Raw genomic sequence first — 7,851 nt, forward strand, 5'->3', positions numbered from 1 at the left:
CTGAACTTTCTAGATTCAGATATTGAGATATTCTATTTTATTTGTGATACTAACAAACTATTGTTAAGATTTTCTGTAAGAGAAATGTTATAAAATGTGCAAAACAAACAAACAAAAACCTTCCAATTCTATGTCTGAAATTGTTTTGTGATTGGACTGTGCACTTAGTCACATGGTCTAAAATTTTGGGTAGACCTGTGCGGTGCCAGGAGTTGGACTTGATGACCCTTATGGGTCCCTTCCAACTCAGGATATTCTATGATTCTATGAGGTAAAAATTCTGCTTTCAAAGGCAAAATTTCATCAGGCCTGACATTGTTCTGTGGGGAACTTTTAGTCCTGATAAAGGAAAAAAAAATGTTTAATCCATTCTGTAAGCTTTAATTTGACTATATTATTTGCAAAAGACACAGAGCTGTACCAACTTTGCATGTATTATTATTATTACTATTTTTAATGGTAGTTTCTATGTTTATTTTTAAGTCATTACATGAAAAGTAAAATTCTTCAAAGACTATTTCATTCCGCCATAAATAAGCCCTTCTGTAAATAGGTCTATCTAATCTTGCAAGTTTCAGGATAGTACTCATTGTCTTCTTTTCCCAGCTACAATTCATTACAAAATATGGCAACTACCAAGCCTCATTTTTCATTATTTATTATGTCCAAACCCAGTGGTGGATTCTACATGCATTTTCAGGCATCCAGCCGCAGAGATTTATGAGTCAGTGCAGCCCTATTTATGGGTGGAGTTTGGCTCAGAAGATATTCAGGATAATGAATGTGTTGGGTATCAACCAGATATTGGCACAATGCTGCAGAAAAAGAATAAGAAAAATTAAAATAAATTTAAAAAAAAAAAAAAGCACCTGCTCAGTGATATAGGACCAAATACTGAAGGTTTGTTTTTTCTTTTTTTTTTTCCTTTCTTTTTTTACCTCAGACACAAGCTTCCAGGAACAATGCTTATTTTCTACTTTCTTTTTAGGATGAATGAAAAGTGAATCAGAACTCAGATTTATCTTATTATGATTTGATTTCTGACCAAAAGATGCTGTCTAGTACCATGCTTCATGAAAAGGACTAGGAGTTAAGCCTCTTAGATTTTATCAATTTCTCCACTAATGACTGATAAATGTTTCAGTGCCTCCGTTTTCCTTGAATGAAGCATATGTTTACTGTATGTGTTACATAAGACTGTTGTGTTTGATTAGTTGCAATTTCAAATTAGCAGTAAGAAACATAAATTAAAGTACTATTACTAACTGCTAGGTAGCTTAAAACTGTGAAATAGTTGATTAGCATTATTCCAAAACAGGCTGTGTTTGATAATAACTTCTTCAGGTCCCTCCTACTTCCTGTTTTTCTGTTGCTATCTGTTCCACATCTTGGATGCTTCATGAGCATATCGTACACTAGGGTAACTTGGATTTCCACCTGCCACAAATGTGTGGTATGGAATGATTGCACATAGCTAAAATCTATCAAATCCCCATCCCAGAAATGCTTCCAGTGAGAAGTGAAGTAGGAATCAGATTTGTGATTGGAATGGTAAAATACTATAAATTACTTGTTTTCTATCAGGAACAGTGGTGGTTATTTTCTAGTACAGGGCTCAGGACTGATGATTTTGGTGTTCTATTCAAGGAGCTGGGGTAGTTGTAGACCACTATCTAAACATCCATGGTCATTTCCTTTATCCTTTCAGGAGTAATTTTTAAACAGTGCTCATGAAAGTATCCATCACACCTTCACAACAGCCTTACTGTTCTTAAACCAGCTCTATTGCTTCACCAGTTTTGGAAGATTAACTCTAAACGTGTAGTTCCTATCCAGGGGTAAGTTTCCACTACAAAGCTTGCCTGTGTTTGGACAGGATATGAGTCAACCTATGACATAAAAGAGCTTTATCTGAATTTAACACAGGAATTAGTAAGCAGGTATAGCAAATATGAATAAATAAATAAATATTAGAACTATTGCTAGACAAAAGGAAGAAAAATGTCAAAGACAACAAGGACAAGCCTCACCAGGATGATTTATGAATCTCATCATTTTCCCTCTGTCTCCATCAACCCTACTATTCTGCCACAGTAGTAGAGTGGACAGAAGGGAGAATGAGCCTGCTTCTCTGCCCATTCTTGGCTTAAAGAAACACTACGGGCATGTGGCAGCTCCTGTGAAACACAGTGACTCTTGGTGTGGCCAAGAATTGACTATATTGTCCCTTCAGCTGACTTCACTCCAGGAGAGAGAATCATTTGTGGGAAAGGAAATGAAGAGTTGGAGGGCAGTAATACTTTAATCCCTTTCTGATATTCATTCAATGACTTTGTCTGATTTCTTTCATTTGCTTAAAAAGGAAGACTTGACACACAACTGAAACTCTTAGTTTACCTGTCTGAAGATGGACAGCATTAATACACCTCCTCTCTTCATTTCCCTTCCCACCAGACAGGGAGACTTGCAAAAGCTGTCAAATCAATTAAGTACCAAACTGCTTTTGATTCATAAAGGAGTCCCATACTCAATGTTTTCCTTCTGAAAACTGAGCACCCCACTTCATTTTTAGAAGTCTTTAGATACCTTTAGTTCAAAGTAGCTAACTAAATCAGATTTTAGGTCCACATGGAAGGCAGAGGGTTAGACAGACAGGTGGACTCCAGTACAGCTGTGTCAATATCAATAGCAAATTGGGGCTCCTAGATCCTTTCCTCCTTCCTTCCCTCCAAGTTAGCGAATGCCCAGGGAGTTGGCAGGAGGAAAGAGAGAAGATAAATCACCTAGCTACAGACCTTGTGAAATGCAAGCATGTTCCACACTTCTGTTTCTTAATAAAATACACACCAGTCCCCAGGAGACATTTGTAGGGAGCTGGGGAGAGACTTATTTTTAATGGGTTCATTTCATTTATGAATGGAACACTTTCTCCTTTCTTCCCCTACCTACCCCCTCCCTTTTTTTTTTTTAAGATGTGAAGATGCTTGAGATGTGAAATAGGTGAAAGAAAATAGAGTTTGTGACCATTAATTATGCTTTATTATTGAGTATATAAATTTGATGTCAAGCAGGCCAGGCTGAATGGTATATATTTATTTGAAAAATATAATCTCTGTGAGGCATTGCTGTATCATCCTATTGATTTAGTTATTTTTGTTATTGTTCTTGGTGCTTATATGAAAGGCAGGCTATTAACAAACTAAATTGAAAAATTAGTGAGTCAGACTTTTTTTGGATGACCCTGAGTGCTACTTGCATGCAGCTTTAAATTGGAAAATACTGTAAAAGACTTATTTTTTTAATGGGGCAGTCTCCTCTTTGCAATCCATAAACCTTATTTGTTGTAAAGAAGAAAAAAAAAAAACAAGAAAAAAAAAAGAAAAAAATAATTCTCATGCTCCAGTGCAAGTTGCCTATTTTCCTCTCCTATCTATAAAAATGTTAATCTTTTCATTTCAAAGGGTCACTATTTTTTACCTTGTTGGACGCTTGTATTAAAATCCTTTGTAAAACAAGGTCCTCTTAAAAGAGCAACATAGAATATTTTGTGCACATGCAAACAGCAGCCAAGAAGTGGTTGTTTGCTGCTTTCCTTTCAAACACAAATCTACACAGTTAAGGGTGAGTGGATTGGGGAAAGGAAAGAAAGGCAAAAATGTAAAAGAAGTCTTAATCAAAACCCTGAAATTCCGCTTGGATTCATTGAGAAACCATAAATCACCACACGGAAGTAGGTCACCTGAAAGGTTTGTGAACCTTAGTAAACATCAAAGGCCCTGATCTTGTTACCCTTTCTCATGTGACAAAGGTCAACAGTGCATCTGTATTGACTTCATCAGCCTGTTAACATGAGTAATGAGAAACGAAGGATGGTCCTTGGCTTTGGAACATGGTTGCAGCTCAGAAAATCAAGGTTAATTTTCTAATTCAGACTTAAGGCATAATTGGAGTCCTCTCTTTCCCTCTCTCTCATATCACGTACAAGTGCAGAAGAACTGATTTATGGGGTCAAACTGAAGTTCTGTCTATGACAGTGGTCAATAAAGGATACCTAAGAAAGAGTATAACAAGTTGAGTAGTGACTGATACTTCTTCCACATAGTCTCTCAGATCCTAATAAGCCACAGCTCAGGAATTGTACATCCAGATATGTTACCACCATTTTTCATACTCTTCAGTGGATTTTTTTCCAGTAATTTTTCCCTGTTGCCTTTTGAAGTCATGAAAAACATCCACTGTCCCCAACTTTGTGTTATCAAGTCCCAACATATGAGTCTACACTGTGAGAGAAACCACTCTGTTCTGTGTTTTGAACCCCTGTGCTTCAGCTATGATAACTGGTGTCAGCCTCAGGAAAAAACAAGCAAAAAATACTTTTACCCTAAATCCCAAAATGAGAAAGTTGATGAGATTCACAGAAACTGTATGTCACAACACTTTGTGGATTTTGACTTCTAAATACCAGCTTGGATCAAAACAACAAATAATGGGGGAAAAAAATAAAAAAAATAAAAACCCAATATAGGAAAAGGAAATAGCAGATATTGCAGAAGTTCTGTCTTTATCAAAAAAATTCTAGATTGTTCAGTGATCATCTCAGCAAACTTGCTTTTAAAGATTCTCTGACTCTGCCCAAATTATGCATATGTTGAATCATCAGCTATTCAGGCTTTTTTACCTGCTCTTCACAAACCTAAGCACTGAACTTTGGCTAAAGATTTGAATGCACTTTATGCTGCCCTCATGTACACACTGTCCTGAAGAATCCTCTCAACATGTGCAGCCATTTAACTTTCTTTTTATTTCAAAGTTTTTAATGGCAGTACACTTTGAATATAACTATTCCTTTTTTTTTAGGACATGATAGAGAGGTTTGAATTTTCTTTTCCTGTTTTAAGTCCTTACTAGTAATCAAGATAGAGAGTACAACAAAAGGAGAAGTGTGACTTCAACTAGTGTAGACCTCAGATGGATAAGAAACGTTCCCTGTGCCTCAGGAAGGTGCCCACCACCTCCAGGCTGCTAGAAAACCATCACTTCCTGACACCTGGGGATGCTCATGAACTCATTGATAGTATTGCACCGTTACACAGACAAACAAGATGACAACAAGGATGGACAGGATTATGAAAGCTCTTTTTTTTTTTTTGTCTTCATCTCACCTTCCTGTCTCCTTAGTGCAAGACTTTGGGATTTCTTAATCCTCTGGTCAAAATTGCAGGACTTCTAACCCTCCAGCTGGAATAAGCTTTTAGCCTAAGCAAAAAAGCAATAGATAGTAAGAATAACAGAGTACTAAAAACAACGCAATAATAAACTGACTCAGAACCATGAGACCTAGCTCGTTAACTGTTTATATTGGGTTTACGTGGCAAGGTTTTGGTAGCGGGGGGCTGCAGGGGTGGCCTCTGTGAGAAGAGTCCAGAAGCTGCCCCATGTCAGATAAGGGCCAGTTTCAGCTGGCTCCCAAGGGACCCATCGCTGCCCAGAGACAAGCCAGTGAGCAATGTTGTTTGTGCCTCTGTGAGAGCAGATTTAAGAAAGGGAAAAAAAACTGCTGCGAGTGATCTCCCTGTCCTTATCTTAACCTCTCAACCCTTGAGCCCTTTTCATTGTATTCTCTCCCCCTTTCCCTTTGGGAAGGGAGAGAGTGGTTGTAGTGGAGCTCAGCTGCCTAGCTGAGTAAAACCACCACACTTAAATAAGTAGACACTCGGTTTTAATGTTCCCATACATTTTAAGGAAATCTTAGCAAAGGAAGAGAAGGGTCAACCCAAACGAAGCCAAATCAAATTCACTTAAGTTTTCAGGGAGATAAATACAGGCCAGAGCTGTTTCACATGTGAAGCATGGACATTTCAAAAATTTATTTTCCAACAAGTATTGAAACACAGAAAAGGGTCATTATAAATATACCTTTTAAATTTGGTCTCAGGATCTTTCCAGGACGCAACAAATTCAGGAGAATTACCTCTATATCAAAACCACTCCAGCATCCCCAGACAACACAAAAACTGCCTTTGGTTCAACCCTCTCTTTCCCCTGATAACATATCACAGTCCACCAGCCTCAACAAGCCACAGCTGAGTATGAAGTTAGTTCCCTTCACTAACAGAGGCTCTGCCAGGACTAATTCTGTGGCAGCAGCAAGCTGGTTTTCAGCACAGGAAAGGCAGGGAAAAACAAAGCTTGATGTCAACACAGTGGGATATATAGTCTCCCTGTGTGTCTTTAAAGGGGCTCATACAAACTTAAAAATCAGTCTTCTGTCTCAAGCTTCCTTATTACCTGCTGCTACAAGAAGCACTGACAAGTACCATAACTGAGAGAAAGTGGGTAAAGCATATATGCAGATTTTTCTGGTGTATTTTTTTTTCATTTGTTTGTATATTTAATGTCAGTTTGCTCCTTTCATTATCAATGTCAGGTCTAAAAGCTGCTTAAATATTCCCCTTCCACAGTCCAATCAGTCATCAGTCTGTGCAGATTTTCATCTCGACAGAAGAGATGGTGTGCACATGGCTGTAAGTGAATGGAGAGGTGGGAAGGAGACTGAGAAAGTAATTCAAGAAAAGGTAAAAAGAAAATAAAAATAAGCTAACATCTAAAAATTAACTGGATACACTAAGAGTACTTTTTTTAAAAACAAAATGGTGATGAAGAGATACACAGTGAGCTAGTAACAGACTCAGGAGAATAATCTGTCAAAAGCTAGTGCCCTGAAGATGTAACTTTCACTTCAGACTACCGGGATACAGGTTGCCTTATTCTTCTACAAGGTAGTATTTAGAAGCCAATTCTTCCACAAAATAATACTAAGCTGTTTTATACAGGAGGAGTTTTTTCTTTCTGGTAAATGAAAATTGGAGCCCAGCTGTAGCGGAGCTCTATTTTGACCTATAGCACTGTATTAGGGGAATTATACTGTACAAGTAAAAGAGAAGAAATAGCTTAAATGGCAGCCTACCCCCCAAGGGAAACCTGACTTCAGTAGTAAACTTTAACTCAATTTCAGCTCCTTTGAGGTCAAATCTACTTCAGTTTTGCTTGGTTTCTAGCTGTTTGGTGGTGTGAGTTTTTGTTGGTGGTGGTTTTGACATCCTTTGAATGGCAGCCTTACATCTTGTTTAATTTTTTTAAGAAAAAAAATATCTCTTTTTTCACCCTCCTCTCCTGCTTGAAGATGAAAGCTAAGGGCTTTACAAGCCCTATAAGGGAAATTAATAATAATAATAGCATCTTCCATTTAAATTGTGCCTTTCATCCCGAAGCAGATTACATATCGGGCCAATTTGTGCTTTCAGTTACATGGTTATGCATCCAGAATAATTCTGTCAGAATCAATAGTGGCTCTCTGGACTTATCCCAGAATTAATTTCTATAGGATTTAAGTATGCAGAGGTCATCACATCACCCTTTCCTTCTCCAGCAGATGTTTGGCATTCACCAGTACCGCATCAGTCCCTAGTCAAACCATCCCTGTCTATAGATATTCTACATCATGGCTTGAGCAGGAGCACAACAGTTTATAGCTGCACAAGCCTTCAGATTCAGAAATCCCATTTATCTGCAATTCTGTCATCCAATGGTATCAGAGGGTCTTGGAAATCCTGGACAAATTTTCTTTGATCTGAAGGAGTACGTGGCACAGTAATATGTGTGTGTTTTACACATCACCCTGCATGCCAATCTGTATCAGAGATGGGATCACTGCAGTCCAGGCTGAGGAACCTCACTGCTGAAGGCCTGGGCACTCCCAACCCTCATCATTACATAGTGGTGTAGGTAGCAAAGGATAATACAAATAACAGGTGCAAACAGAGCTGTTGAATGGTCTGGGCAAAATGCCAA

The 7,851-nt window shown here is 38.1% G+C and overlaps 1 long non-coding RNA gene across 1 annotated transcript; it reads right to left on the reverse strand.

Moving 5' to 3' along the window:
* Positions 1–467: 467 nt before the first annotated feature.
* LOC310888797 lies at positions 468–6,031 on the reverse strand. Its single transcript, XR_014576169.1, has 3 exons — positions 5,917–6,031; positions 5,163–5,256; positions 468–815 (listed from the first exon to the last, which is right to left on the reverse strand). It is a non-coding gene; the product is annotated as an uncharacterized lncRNA (long non-coding RNA).
* Between the last annotated feature and the right edge of the window lie 1,820 nt (positions 6,032–7,851).

Source organism: Anser anser, assembly GCF_964211835.1.
Source record: "Anser anser genome assembly, chromosome: W".
In the NCBI taxonomy this organism is placed as follows: domain Eukaryota; kingdom Metazoa; phylum Chordata; class Aves; order Anseriformes; family Anatidae; genus Anser; species Anser anser.